The 13560-nt window shown below is 45.9% G+C and overlaps 1 protein-coding gene and 1 long non-coding RNA gene across 3 annotated transcripts in view; one reads left to right on the plus strand and one right to left on the minus strand.

The window, feature by feature from the left end:
- Nucleotides 1-2278, minus strand: part of Plekha2 (pleckstrin homology domain containing A2) — a 66113-nt gene extending 63835 nt beyond the window's left edge. Inside the window, exons 1-2 of one of the 2 annotated variants that reach the window (XM_023722031.1) lie at nt 2025-2276; nt 1692-1778 (exon numbers count right to left, since the gene is read on the minus strand). The gene's annotated coding sequence lies outside the window, so the exon portion shown is untranslated. Of the gene's footprint in view, nt 1-1691; nt 1779-2024 lie in introns of both variants that reach the window. The other variant, XM_004637240.2, reaches the window with a different exon arrangement.
- A 1630-nt stretch (nt 2279-3908) lies between these two features.
- On the plus strand, nt 3909-9810 carry LOC111818343. Its single transcript, XR_002822364.1, has 3 exons — nt 3909-3982; nt 5611-5715; nt 9638-9810. It is a non-coding gene; the product is annotated as an uncharacterized LOC111818343 (long non-coding RNA).
- Nucleotides 9811-13560: the final 3750 nt, after the last annotated feature.

Here is a 13560-nt window from a genome sequence, read left to right on the forward strand (position 1 = left end):
TTTTTTTTTTTTTTTTGCATACTGGGGATCCCTGCTGTGCATGCTAAGCAAACATTCTACCATGAAGCTATACCCCAGACCCCTTTCCTACTTTTGAAAAATTTCTTCATTGTCAGCCACCAACCAAAAGCTGCATGACTTTAGGATTTAACTCAACCTTGATAAAATATCAACCTGAATATGGTTTGACTCACCATGATAACTTGATGGGATCAGCAAGTCCTACATGCTGACATGCCCTACAAGACAATGACAAGAGAGGGATTTGCAAAAATCCTCCACCAAAGGGCAGGCACTTTCCAAATCAATGCCCAGGCAACTACCCATCAGAGATGGGGAAAAGCAAGGTGCCCTTTATCTGCCAGCTAAAGCACCACTAGGAATGCCACAATTCTGGGGAGAAGGGAGAGACTTAGCAACAGAACTGAAGGACACAGAGTCTTATATTAAAAGTCTAACAGCCAGACAAAACTATAGCTTGTTGAACACAATTTCTATTGCATGATCCACTGCCACAATGCTATGTCTCCTCCATCTCAACAAGTGCCAACAATTTTCTGGCATTCCTCACTCATTCAACAAACATTTATTTATCACTTAGTAGCTGTCCTACACTGGGCTGGCTACAGCCTGGTCTTACAAGCTCCATCTGTGCCATGGTAAAGCCATCTATTTCCAAGAGGCACACAACGGAGGTTAATATCTGCAAAGATATGTGCTTTGTAGCCTTGCTCGGCTTCTCAAAACAGGGTGGGGGAGCTCAGGACACTACGTCCACTATCGGATGTTCAGCTACCTAAAGATGGGGCTGTATTCCTTTCATCCCTACCTTACAAACCCTATTATTCAAAAGACGTAAACTGTTTGAAACTGAAGTGAAAAAAAGAAGAAAGATAACTATTCTCTTAAAAGCGTTGGCTTTGCTGTTGCTGAAAGTTTTGTCGCCAAAGAAAAACAACGAAGAAGGAAGGGGGTGATCAGATATATTAAGAACAACATCAGGACAATTTTGGAGCTCTGGCCTCAAGTGCAACACCACGCAGCAGTGTGAGAAGCGCCGGGAGCCGCAGCGTGTATCCTGGCACAACGCCCCACGCCCACCTCTTGCTCCTTCTCTGGTGTGTATGTTCCTCGGAAAACCTCATTTGAAGTCCAAAAGAAATGGGGCAGAAGAAGCAGTTCGAAGCGGAAGGCCCATCTTGACCCTCCGCTCCCCCAGAAGGAAGGAAGCGTTTCTGCGAGCGGCAGGGCTGGGCAGGGCTGGGCTGGGCTGGGCAGTGATGCGCCCGCGCTCCGCTCCACAGCGGCACCCCCTGCAGACACGCCAGGCACTGGTCCTCCCCTCGGCGCCCAGCCTCTTCCCCCCTCTGCTCTTTTCTTTGCTGTTTTTTTTAATTCAGATGAGGTCTCCGGGACTGGAGCAGAGGAGAAACGTGTAAAACGAGGAAAAGGCGGCGAGAGAAAACCTGCTCCCCTCGAGGGACATCCCAACCAACCTGCGCAGAAGCTACGTTTCGGGGTACTTCGCACCCCGCCACCTCCGCTGCCCGGACCTGCAGAAGCCGGAGGCTGCACAGCGTCCAGAAGAGGTCCCCCGGGGGCAGGGGGTGGGGAGGAGCAGGCACCCGCCAGGTAACGAGGGGTTCGGGGAAGAGCGAAGCTGCGGGGCCCAGTCCGCGCGCAAGACTTGCCTGGGACGTGCTCGCCGCGCTCTCTCCCGCAGCCCGGCAGTCGTCACCGGCCGGGCCCCAGCGCCTGGACGCGGAGAAGTTCCGCCGCTGCAAACGTGAGGAAACGCAGTTCAGCCCAGCACCCGCCCCCTCCGGGCCCCACCCCGAGCCCGACCCCTGGCGGCTGCGACCTCGGCCACCCCGGACGGACGGTCGGGCGCTGCAGGGGCTGGAGGAGGGGCCGCCTTAGGGCTCTCCTGGCCGCGAGGCCCTAGACACGTCGCCAACAGCCCGGGGCAGGCGCCTCCGCCCGGCCCCTCGCCCCCCAGCCCGCGCCTCCGCGCCCCGACTCACCCCGCGTGCAGCGCCAGGCTCGGCAGGCGGTGCGTGTCACATCGGTAGGCCGCGTCACGCGTGGGGACTTTTTGCCCCTCAGTCCTCGAGCTCGGCCCCTGTCCCCCCGCACCTTGCCCTCTCCCTAGCTCCTGTCTCCGGGTTGTATTTTCCGGGTTAATTACGTTTCACATGAAGGCAAAACCCAGCCCCGGATGTGAGTACAATGCTCCTCCGGGAGGAGAAGGGTGCCGGGGCGCGCGGGGGTAGGGCGGCGGCGGGGCCTGTCCAGTCCCGGAGGTCCCGAGGTCGCCCGGCAGCGCAGGTGGCGCCGGACCGCAGGTGCCCGGGTGGGGGCGCCGGGGAGGGTGAGAGGCAGCCGGGTGGAGCGGTGCGGGGTCGAAAGCCGGCAGATCCTTCCGGGTTGTCCTGAATGTGCAGCGGCGTAGTCGGCGGGCTCAGGGACTCCTCAGAGAGTGGCTTAGAGAGTCTTGTCCTGCCTTGGAGTGGGGAGAAGGTGGGAGCCGAGCAGCCCGGGGAACTGGGCCAGGCACTGAACTCCCGGATCCGCGCGGCCACCTGTGGGGATCAGCCCGAACTGATGAGAAAACCGAGACTCGAGACTCGGGAAGTTGAGTAACAGCCCAGCCCCGGCTGGTGGCAGGCAGGTCTGTCGGGTTCTGACACCGGCTCCCACGCGGGACACAAGCAGACAGCACCCAGTGCACTGTGATTCTCCCTGGAACCGGAGCCCCCGCGGGGCGCGGACCTGACGATAGCCGGCGTGGCCTGCAGCCTGCGGGTCCTCCGGATGAGAAAGGAGGCCATCGGAAGAGAGGACCAAGCTCGGCCCCAGGGAAGGATCCGCATCCGGAACCTAGGGTGAAGGGCCTAAGGAAAGTCACGGCACCTGAGGTGCCACGGCCTGGGAGAGGCCGGGCGTAGCGCACACCCAGAAAGTGCTGGTGATGGAACCTTGCCTTCTCTCTTCCACTACTTTTGCCGAAGCAAAAAACGAGTCACACGGCTCCCTCAGGTGTGAAGGACTTTACCTAGAAACATTTTGTTCTGAATGAAAGACACACACACACACACACACACACACACACAATCCCTCATGTAAATACATCAGTGCAATTGTGTATTTGTGTGTTCCCTACCGCACTTAGGTCCCAGACAGTAAGCAGAGCGGTAGGTAGTGGCAGCCACGTGGAGAGCAGCTTCTCTGGAATCCAAGACTTAAAGCCCTGTTCTGCCACTTTTTAGCTCTGTTCCCTCCAGGCGTAGCATATCACTCTTGAGTGGTCACCCAGCCTCAGGGAGTCACCATGTGCGGTCTTCAGGTTACTGTCCAACAGAAAGATGCTGTGTAAATCGCTTCATTAAGAATTAGATTATTATATATGGTATCCAAAGGAACACAGTTCTTTCCTACTGGAAACCATCAACCCTGTCTGTTGCCCTGTCTGGGTGAGCACTCCCAGGAAATCCGACTCAATCCCTGGTTTCCAGTATGAGCTGTGAGGTGAAAGCCTCAAATTTGATGCTCTGGTTCCCATTAAAACCCATAAACTCTGCTCCCTGTGGGGCCTGCCTGACTCAGTCACAGAGCCACAAATATGTTCTGAGCGCTACTGTGTTGGATGCCAGGGAGAAGCTGAAGGCCTGGGGCCAGGGAATGGCCCGGAGGCGATGGTGCCAGGGTTTAGAGGAGCAAGACGGGCCTCCCTGCGGACTGGGGCTTCTCCAGGAAGAGCTGAGCTTGAAGTGAGCTAAAGAAATAACCTTTGGGGGTACGGTTTGGTGTGAGCGAAGGAAGACTGGCCATTCATACCTCACTGGGGGCCACATCTGTCCCTGGCCAGGACCTGGTCCCAATTAGATGACAGGCTGCACTCACAGAGATCTCCTGTGTTCCCTGCATTTCCCAGTGATTCCTCAGATGGCCCGCTACACCCCCTCTGTGCCACTGAGCAGTGGTAAGTTGAGCTGTTTTCTCTTCCTCATCTCACTTTTTTCCTCCTGTGGTAAACTATACATACCACAAACATCACAATGTTAACCATGTTAAAAAGTGTGTGTGTAGTGGCATTTAGTATGTTCACTCTGTTGAGCCACTGTCACCAGTAAAAAGTTCCAGATCAAATCATCACTCCTTGCAATGACTCTTCCTATTAATCAGTCATACCCCATTCCTCTCTTCTCTCAGCCCCTGCTAAGCCTTAAGTACATTTCCATCTGATTAATGGATTTGCTTGTTTTTAATATTTCATATAAGTGGAATCATGTAATAGGGGACATTTTATATCAAGCTTCCTATACTTTAGCCATCTCTTAATCGACACATTTTGAACCCTGCACTTGTGACTATCTGTGGGAAGTGGAGTGCCAGAAAAGGGACCAACCTAAAATGAGATTCAACAGTTTGCCCAAAACTTTGCAGCTATTTCATGGCAAAGCTGATTCTAGAATGCAAAAATGAATCTTGGTACAGGAATTGCCCTGTGAAGGTGGGAACAGCTGGCCAGAGCTGCAGAATTCAATCCAAAAGCCTACTCTACTCTAGCCATTTATTTATGTGCTTTATATCCATTTTCAAAGTTAGTGGCTGGTTATCTAGATGGCCTGATAACCTCTAGTGTGTGCCAGTGTCCCCTCAGGGAGCTGTATTGTTCTCTGTCCTCAGGGACCCTCATTATATAAGGTTTTCCGGCTGCAGTTGGAGCCAGTTACACTGGAGAAAGTGCAGGACTGAACAGGCCAAGGTCATTGGTCTGATCCTGGTTCAAACCAGCTAATTTTGCACAAAGATAAATTGCTCCAAGAATAGCCAGGCATGGTGGCACATGCCTGTAATTCCAGCACTCAGCAAGCTGAGGCAGAAGGATTGTTATGTGTGTTCAAGACCAGCCTGGGCTACAAAATGAGCTCAAGAGCAGCCTGAACTGTGTAGTGAGACCCTGTCTCAAAAAAAAAAAAAAAAAAAAAAAAAAAAAAACCTGCAAGTTCACACATTGTACTTCTTTCTTGGTTATTTTTCTCTCATTGCTAGGACAAAATACCCAATACCCAGAATTAAGGAAGGAAAGGTTTCTTTAGTTTGTGGAGGTTTGAGTCCATACTCAGCTGGCTCCAAGGCAGAGTGGTACATGGCACAGGGAAGTAGTTCGTGGCAATGGAAAACAGCAAAACAGCAAGAGCAAAAAAGGGAGGAGCAGTAGCAGCAGTGGCTGAAGCAGCAGGCCTTTCTCACTTACACTACCTCCAGGCTATCAGCTCCAGGCCAGCTGTGACACTCACACCCATAATCCCAGCATTGGATCATGAATTAATCACAAACTCTAGAAGCCCACCCCATGACTGCATGAGACTTTAGGGGGACAACTAGACACAAACCATAACAAATTCTGATGTTAGCTGGTCACTGTATAAGTAGTTATTTGATTTAATGGCAAAGTATGAGTGGTTCTACACTACCCATTTCTAGAAAAATTGCACAAACTAGCATTGTTCTGTTCGGTCTTATTTGTTGCATAATTATCTGAAACTATTACCATTTTTCCTTGAATCCATCTTATATTTGCTTATTTCTTTCTCTATTTTATAGTGATAAGGTGACTAAGCCGAACAGATGAGGCTTAGATACAAACCTGATACGGACCTACATAGAGCTGTAGTGTCAGAGCTGCCCTCTTTGCCCCAGGTCACACTAGTAAGTATAATGGCAGACCTGAAAGGATACAGAAGGACAAAACCAAGACACTTTCCCTTCCACATTTTTATATTTATTGTTACTTAGACTTTCTTTTCTATTTCAACTAGCAATTTCATGTTGAAGAGTACATCCTACAGATAGGCACATAAAAACACGTAGTTGTATATATTCACTGTTGCATTGTGTGTAATGGCAAAAATGGGAAATCATTCTCTTGGTTGGATTGGACAGGTAAGTATTATTATATTTGTATAGTCTTATGCTGTGTTGCTATTTAAAAAGAACAAAGTCAGGATAGGTGCATATCACAGGTAGAACATGTGCTCAGCATGCATGAAGTCCTGGGCAGTCCCTAGGAGAGGGAAGGAGGGAGGGAGAGGAGGAGGTGAAGGAGGAAAAGGGGAGAGAGAGAATACTAAATATGTTAGGTTTAGAAATAAAGCTACAAGTGAGGTATGACACTGGGAGGCTGAGTCAGAAGGATCACAAGTTTGAGGGCAATTCAGAGATTTAATAAGACCCTGTATCAAGTTTTATAAGGGGATGGGGTGGTTGGGGTTGTAGCTCAAGGTTCAATCCCCAGTACCACAAGAAAGAAGAGAGAAGGGAGGAAGAAAGGGCTACAAAGCTGTATGTATAATTTAGTCCTATTTCTGTAAATAAAATTTTGTTTACATGTCTTTATATATATAATTGTTTACATATCAAAAAGGACTAGAAGGATATATTCCAAATTGTTAACTACAGCTTTCTTAGGGCTAGGCAGGAGAGGATAGAATGGTGGGTTTCATTTCCAAAATATACTACAGTGTTTGGCTTTTTGTGGCAAGTGTCAAAAGAACAACAATAACTTACATTTTTAATAAAATTTTAAAATTCTGAAAAAATCAAATTGTAGCCTCCGTGGGGCTACTCCTTAGGTAGGGAGGGAAGTTGGTATATATGGAAATAACTACCATCTGTTCTAGAACCTGCTGTACAGGAGGGCAGGAGAGGAGAGGAAGATTTCTCTGCAAAGATGTCAGTCAGCTGTGGTTAAGAAAACGTATTCAGGAGGCAGCACTCAGCACTCAGCGTTTGGAAGGATCTTGGAGGAAAGGTAGCTGTGGAAGAGTCAGGAGGGAGGGCAGAGTAGGTGGAGTTTGTAGAAAGATGGAAGGGTGATGTGTGGCCCTGTGGGAGGGAGGAGGAAAGGGACCCAGAGGGGAGGAAGGTAGCTGGGAGTGTGCACTGCTACCGATAGGGTTCTGTATAGCTTTCTTCAGGCTTCCAGAGCCACCCTCCATTTTTAAGCAAGGAAGGGACACAGTCAGAAGTGAGTAAGCAGCCAGGCAAGATGAGGCGCAGCTCCACTCCCAGCCACTCTGAAGGCTGGGCAGGAGAATCACACATTCATGGCCAGCTTGGACAACTTAGCCAGACCCTGTTTCAAAATAAAACCCAAAACAGGTCGGGGAACGGGGCTCAGCTGTGCTCAGTTCCCACAGCAGGCAGAAAAAGGTGAATAAGCAGCAATTTCATAGCCAGTGACTATGTAATTGTCATTGTACTCTAGCATCAAGCTGCCTGGGTTTGACTTCCAGTTCTGTCCCTAACTATCAGAATAGCAGTAATTAGGGAATTAGGGACCAGTTACTTGCTTCTCTGGATTTCTGTGAATGTGGAAATGGTGATAACGATGACCATATCATGCCATTGTTGGGATCCAGTGAGCTAGTGCTTTCAGGGTGCATGTCAATGCTGAGGACATCTACCAAATTAAAAGCAAATGAGCAAAAAACTAGCAAGGGCTGGAGGTTATTGGCAGCTGACTGCTTGCCTAGCATGTGCAAAGCCCTGGTTTGGCCCTTAGGACCACAAAAACAAAGTAAATAAAAATAAAATTTAAAAATCTGGTGTGTTGGCTAATTTTCATAGTGCTGATACAGAATGCCCAGTGCCAAAAATTAAGGGAAGAAAGGTTTATTTAGTTCATAGTTTATAAAGGTTTCTGTCTGTAGTCATCAGGCTCCAAGGCAGGGTGACACGGCAGACACTGCAGAGGAGGAAAAAGTTCCTGGCCAGCGGGAGGTAGCAAAGCAAACAAGGGATACCTGCAGCTTTTTCCATCCCTTATATCTTATCCTGGCTACTTGGGGCAGATAGTACTCGACCCTTAATCCTAGTGAGCTTCGATCCTAGCCCTGCACCGTCCAGCCCAGCGTCACATGCTCTAGATCCAGCCACCTCTGAAAAAACCCTCCCTATGACCATGTGAGGCTTGAGGGGACATCTAGACACAAGCCATAAAAAGTATCAAACTTTTAGATTAAAATCTTTGCATTTTGTTCTGAAACTTTTCTTACAAAGAGCTAACATTTTTTCACATTCTTGTGGATAATATATTATTAATCATTTTAGAGATAAGGACTTTAGATTTTAGAGAAATAAATTATCTCTTATCTGAAACTATAATTTCTGGTCCCAAACCCAACTCTTAAATCCAATTTCCAGAGCCTTGAGGGTAGGAAAAAAATGGGAAGTGGAAGAAACTTTGGAAATTTCTGTTTACAGGATAAGGACAACAGCAGTAAGGGACAGGAATAAAGTTAAGATCAAGAAAGATAAAACTTTGAAAAAAAAAAAAGAAAGATAAAACTTTGGTGAACACCTGGAAATCTGTATATAAAATCTAATGTGACATATAAACAGGAGATACATATGTACATACACATACACATGTTTATACATATATAATACAAATTGCTTCCTAGTAACTAAGCACGGGAGGCATTACTGCACTGCTAAATCTGACACTAGCATAGCCCTAAAAGTGGAATGTGGATCTTGTGCCCAGAAATAACTCTGTGGCCCAAATGCTCCATTCCTATTGATTTGTGCTATGGCATTGCTTTCTATGAGTTTGTGTAAGTGCATGTGTTGGTTACTTTTCCCTTGTTGCTGAGACAAAATACCCAACACTAAAAATGAAGGAAGGAAAGGCTTATTTAGTTCATTGTTTGTGCAGGTTTTGGACCATAATCAACTGGCTTCAAGGCAGAGTGGTACATGGCAGAGGGCAGCAGTTCATGGAGGCAGAAAACAGCAAAAGCAAGAGCAAAAAGGGAGGAACAGCAGGGAGCAAGCCTCTTTCCCTGCTTTATATCGTATGTAAGAATAGGGGTAGCACTCACACCCATAATCCCAGCATTGGACCATGAATCAATCACAAACTAGAAGCCCACCCCATGACAGCATGAGGCTTTAGGTGGGCATCTAGACACAAACCATAGCAGTGCAGTAGAAGTTCTGTGCCCCCCAGCACTGCCCCTGAGAGCAAGGACTGGCCCCTCCAGAGTCTGAGCAAATGAACAGACGTTTAGTTTCAAATCTATAATCCCAGTTTAGCACTGCATATGACTTTGCTCAGACAATTACTTAATTCATTTTATCATCACTGAGTCCATATGGGGTCAACTATTAGTAAATACTTGTGGGATGACAGGCTGGGGATGTAGCTCAGTAGCACAGCACCTGCCTGGCAAGTGTGAGCTCATGAGTTCAAGTCGTGGTACCAAAAACAGAACAACAACAACAACAAAATACTTGTGGGCAACAACAGTCAAATTCATGGTGTATGCCTGTAATCCCAGCACATGGGAGACTGGGGCAGGAGGAGAGCCATGAGTTTAAGACCAGCCTGAGTGACACAGTGAGACCCTGTCTCAAAACAATAAAAACAAAGTCAAAGCCATCAGGAGCAACAAACTCGAGCTCATTCTAGAAGATGCCTACAGTCATCAGTGAGGCAGGTCAACATTTACACCAGTGATTCTCAGTGCAAGCTGACTGTAATAGACAATGAAAAACAAAAGAAGTGGAAATGAATATCTGGCTATATGGACTCCTGTCCTCCCATTATTTTGTTATTGGCCAACAGATGCTGCTGTGTTCCCCACCAAAACTCATACGGAAATTTCATCTCCAATGTGAGGTACTAAAAGTGAGACCGGCAGGAAACTTTAAGAAGCAGCTGGAGCCAAGTATGTTGGTGCAAACCTGTAATCCCAGTACTCAGGAAGCTGAGGCAGGAGGATTGTGGCAAGTTCGAGACAACCCTGGGCTACAAAGTGAGCTCAAGGCCAGCCTGAACTGCAGAGCCAGAACCTGTCTCAAAGAAGGAAAAGGAGAAGAAGAGGAAGCGGAAGAAGGAGAAGGAAAAGGAGGAGGAGGAAGGGGAGAACGAGGAGGAGGAGAAGAAAAAGGAGAAGGAGGAGAAAAGGAGAAGGAGGAGAAGAAGAAGGAGGAAGAGGAGGGTAAGGACACCTAGGCCTCATGGTTCAACTTTATAATACTTGCCAGTCTGTGGATTGATTTAGCAAAATACTTTATGGCTAGGGGTGTAACTAAGTGGTAGAGTACTTGCCCACCATGCATGAGGCCTCCAGGCTGATTCCTAGCAATGCATTCCAAAAAATCAATAAATAAATGAAAATTGATTTCATATCAATTCACATGAAAACTCCTGCAACTGAAAATGCTATACAAAACTTCCTTGAAGCTTGAACTTTGTCCTAGTGAGACTGAGAGTGAGTCATTTGAGATGGATGATTTACCCAGGAGTCTTCTTTCAAACATCATCATTTGTATGATTACTCTACAAGTCTATATTAAAATGAAGCAAGACTATGTCTCAAAATAGGGGCTGGGGATATAAGGCAATTTGAAGGTCCTGGTTTCAATCTCAAAGGAATAAATAAATAAATAAATAAATAAATAAATAAATAAATAAATAAAAAATCTAGGCTGGAGAATTAAGCCCAATCCATCTTAACTCTTCATTTTACAACAAAGCAATAACAAACTCAATTTATCCTTACTCCGAATATTTAATGACACCATGAGTATTCTCATTGGATAAATGGCCAAACATACCCTCCATCATCTGATTTATCACAGTCCTTGCCTTTGGAAAATAAATATATAGGGCTATGGTCACCCTTCTGGCAACTTCAGCCCTTGGAACCAGACCTCAGAACTCAGAAGGTAAGAAGACAAGGGTCTTTTGAGCAGCTCGCCAATGTGCTTATTGATTCTTATCGAATATCAAATGTCAAAAGGCTCCATTATATAGTTTCCCAGCCCTCAGCAGATTAGAAATAGCAAGAGAATGGACCCGGCACTGAGCTGGGTGGGGGCAGGGAAAGCAAGTGACTTTGCCCACTTCATTGTAGGTCCCCACATGGAACTGCTGACCGCAGCAAGGAAGTTAGCCAGTGTTCCCAGAAGTGACATGTGCTTGAGACAAACCTTCACCGCTCCTGGTCACGACCTTGGAGTAGGAAGAAGTGGCTGGACTGAGATCAGAGCCTTTATTTTTGGTGGAAAGTTTCCTATGGTTCTGCCGGTGCAGCGGTAGCCTCTGGGGAGGAGGTCACCCAGGCTGCAACAAGAGCAGAATTCATGATTGATTCACATGCTTTTATATTTTTAAAGTGGTATACCATGTGCATTGTGTTCTTTTTCATAATAAAATGTTTTAATCAATGTTCCTATAAAAGATATTATAGGTAAAAAGCCTATGAAAAAGAAATTTATATAAGTCAAAAATATTGTAGCACAGTGAGATATCATTCTGATCAGAAAAGCTAAAATGAAAAAACTGACAATACCGTATGCTAGGTACCATATGCTAGACAGTAGTGACAATACCATATGCTAGACAGGATGCAGCGATCGTGCTACACTGCCAGTAAGAATATACAATGGCACAGCCTCTCTGAAACATTGGAAGTCTGATAAAATTTAAACATGCAAAAAAGGACTAAGATGCAATATGCACATGTACCAACTTCCTACAATGAATTTATTCATTATGTATCAAAAACATACTAATAAAAGTAAAACAAAATATCCTGAGTCAGGATAGAAAAGATAAGATAGATAGAAAAAAAAAACAAGAAAAATCAGCATTTTAGGGGCTGGGGAGATGGCTCAGTAGAATAAGCACTTCCCTGGCAAGAGCAAGGGCCTGAGTTCAATCCTTGGTTCCACCAAAAAAAAAAAAAGAAAGAAAGAAAGAAAGAAAGAAAGAAAGAAAGAAAGAAAGAAAAATCAGAATTTTAAATTTGTGCTTTTATTAAAACTGCAGATTTAAGACACAAAAATTTCTAAGGTGTGTAAAGCAACAATAAACCCGGGCCATTCCTTCTGCCTGCCAGCAAGCCTTTCTCACCTGTGAATAGATTATATCTTTTCATCTATAAAATGGGCCTGCACTTTATGTCACTGAGTGTGTGACTTTGGAATTGTGCCTAATCTCTATTTCTCTAAAAATAATTAAATATACAATGATTATAGGACCCAGCAGTTGTACTCTTGGCCCTTATCCCAAAGAAATGAAGAGTACAGTCAGTCATACAAAAACCTGTGTGTGATTGTTAGAGCAGTTTTATTAACAATAGTCCCAAACTAGAAGTCGTAACCTTCAACTACAGGATGGTTAGGCAAAGATGGTACAGCTGCATGACGGAGTACCGCACAGCAGTAGAGGGAGCAGACTACTGGTATACCCATGAACCAGGATGATCAGCAGAGTTATGCTGAGTGGAAAAGAACAGAAGGGTCACATACTGCCTGGTTCCATATCTGTAGCATTTGAAATGATAAAACATGGCAATGGAGGAGAGCAGTTACCAAGGAAGGATCAGGTGTAAGGAGAGGGCAGTGGCTGTGGTGTGGAGGTGCGTGGTGTCTAACTTATAGAAACACTCTGAGTCTTGGCTGAAGGCTATTCTGATGCTGTACTGTCACAAGGTGATGGGCACCATTCTGGGAAACTTAGTAAAGGGTATACAGGATTTTAACATTGTTTTTCAGTGCTAGGGACCAAACCTAGGGCTCTACATACTGTAGGCAAGAATTCTACCACTGAGCTGTCCCCCAGCTCTGAAATTACTCTTAAAATTGCTTGGGAAGCTACAGTTATCTTCAAGTAAGGCATTAAACCAAAGACAGATTTTTTTTTTTTTTTGTCTTTTTGAAACAGGGTCTCACTATACAGTTTAAACTGATCTTGAACTCATGTTGTAGTCCAGGTTGGCCTCAAATTTGAGTAATCTTCCTGCCTCAGCCTGCTGAATGCTGGGATTACAGACGTGAGCCCCCACAATACCCAGCAAGAAAGAATTTTAAAGTTAAAAAAAATACCCTGAGAGGTCTGTAAAGATGCTACAGGGCTGGGGAGATAACTCAGCAGCATAAGTGCCTGCCTAAGAAGCATAAGGTCCTGAGTTTGATCCCTGGTACCAGAAAAAAAAAAAAAAAAGCTACATATTTTTAAATCTCACAGTGAAACATACCCTTCTTGACCTTAATTAACTGAGGCATTGCCACTTACAAACCTCCCAGACTGAGCAAGAATAATTTCATACACTGTGGCTGGGAGCAGTTGGTCCTCTGTATGCATGGCATATGTGTCCATGGACTCAATGAAATGTACTGAAAATACTTTTTAAAAAAATTGTAGCCAGGCATGGCAGCACACACCTGTAATCCCAGCACTTTGAGAGGCTGAGGCAGGAGGATCACAAGTTTAAGCCCAGACTGAGCAATTAAGCAAATTAGAAATTTCCTGTCTCAAAACATACAAAGAGGATGGGGATGTAGCTCAGCACAAGGGCCCTGGGTTCAATTCCTAGTAGCACACACACACACACACACATGCGCGCACACGCGCGCGCACAGGCACACACACAGTGTACTGAACACATATGGACTTTTTATTGTTATTATTCCCTAACACATATAGCATAACAACTCTTTTGCATTGTACAGCATTATATATTATAAGTAGTCTAGAGA

This window comes from Octodon degus, unplaced genomic scaffold (assembly GCF_000260255.1).
Source record: "Octodon degus isolate 3935 unplaced genomic scaffold, OctDeg1.0 scaffold00088, whole genome shotgun sequence".
NCBI lineage: Eukaryota > Metazoa > Chordata > Mammalia > Rodentia > Octodontidae > Octodon > Octodon degus.